At 36.2% G+C, this 1,717-nt stretch overlaps 2 non-coding genes across 2 annotated transcripts; one reads left to right on the forward strand and one right to left on the reverse strand.

The window, feature by feature from the left end:
- Trnav-uac (transfer RNA valine (anticodon UAC)) lies at positions 1–73 on the reverse strand. Its single transcript has one exon. It is a non-coding gene; the product is annotated as a tRNA-Val (tRNA).
- A 407-nt stretch (positions 74–480) lies between these two features.
- Trnav-aac (transfer RNA valine (anticodon AAC)) lies at positions 481–553 on the forward strand. The gene has a single exon. It is a non-coding gene; the product is annotated as a tRNA-Val (tRNA).
- The last annotated feature ends 1,164 nt before the right edge of the window (positions 554–1,717 follow it).

The following is a 1,717-nucleotide window of genomic DNA, read 5'->3' on the forward strand; positions in this document are numbered from 1 at the left end:
AGGTTCTGGCGAGGTTCGAACTCGCGACCTTCTGCGTGTAAAGCAGACGTGATAACCACTACACCACAGAACCGGACAATATACTTATCTAATATTATCGAATTTATACTTCAGTTTATATATCATGTGAAAATCGCTATACAATTAGGCATATCATCAAAGTCTAACTTGGGCCTCTCAGCTTAGATTACTTTAGCACACACAGGTTAAAATGAAACCACTGACACACATGGGGAAAGCAAGATAAAAAAGAAAACTGCACCAGTCTTCCATATTTCAGAATGTATCATGTACTTCTTGTAGGTTTTAGAAGTGCTTCCTATAAGTTTGCATGACGGACTCTTCAAATGTTTAATACAATATGCTTAAAAAAAAAATCAATCACAGTAATGCAAATGAGTATTAAAAAAACACCAATATGCCAATGATCAGTCGGACAGCTGACTACTAAATAAATGAATAAGGCAAATCTCATTAATGGTTTCCGTGGTGTAGTGGTTATCACATCCGCTTAACACGCGGAAGGTCCTGAGTTCAATCCTCAGCGGAAACATACTTTTTTTCGGCCTGGACAAGGTTTTTTTTTTACATTGGTACTGACGCGTCAACTTCTACAAATGTGAGACTCTTTTGTCGAGAAATTTTCCTCTTTTTGTTTAATGTCAAATAGCTCTTTTTAACTAAAAAGAAAAGAAAAGAAAGCAGGATTAAGCCACGGTTACAATACACCATTAGATTTTATGGGCGCAGTCATTTTATGAGCATAACATGGTATTCAGAATTAAGAGTATAGCTAATCCTGATTGGTCGAAATGTGCGCCCGTTATTTTTTTTATTATTAGAGACTTCGTGCACTCTGCTTTATACAAAAGGCAAAATAAAAATCATTCCATAGCCCTATAAAGGCACTGATCGAGATGACTTTTCAACACTAGGTCAAGACACGTATGTTTTAAGGGCAAAATTGATAGGCATGGGAGATAAGTACAAAATACGCTAAGAAAAGCAACGCGAACCTATATTTTTTGGACCAAAAAATACTGTCCTAATAACTTTTCTTTGATTCTAGCAAGGTTTCGTTAAAAAAAAATCAACTTTCTAAAGTCGGTATCTCAAAAAAGGCTACCATTGTCGCCTATGGGGAAATTACGATTTAAGGGGTAACAAGTGACCAAAAATCGAAAACGGCCGAACGAACCTAAGAAAAAATACACCACAAATTACGTTACGTTTGAGTTTTGAACCCCCGTATTCCCTAATAACAGGTATATCCTATATATCCTAAGAAATTTAATAGAAGGGGAAACAAAACCTATATAGTGAATATGTGGCACAGATGCGATTTTAGGAGTAACAACTGACCAAAAACCGAAAACGGCCGAACGAAAATAAGAAAAAAATACACCACAAATTACGTTACTTTCGAGTTTTGAACCCACGTATTCCCTAATAACAGGTATATCCTATACATCCTAAGAAAGGCAATAGAAGGGGGAACAAATCCTATATAGTGAATATGTGGCACAGATGCGATTTTAGGGATAACAAGTGACTAAAAACGGAAAACGGCCGAACGAACCTAAGAAAAAATACACCACAAATTACGTTACTTTTGAGTTTTGAACCCCCGTATCCCCTAATTACAGGTATATCCTATATATCCTAAGAAAGGTAATAGAACGTGGAACAAAACTTATATAGTGAATATGTGGCACAG

This window comes from Mytilus galloprovincialis, chromosome 8 (genome assembly GCF_965363235.1).
Source record: "Mytilus galloprovincialis chromosome 8, xbMytGall1.hap1.1, whole genome shotgun sequence".
Lineage (NCBI taxonomy): Eukaryota > Metazoa > Mollusca > Bivalvia > Mytilida > Mytilidae > Mytilus > Mytilus galloprovincialis.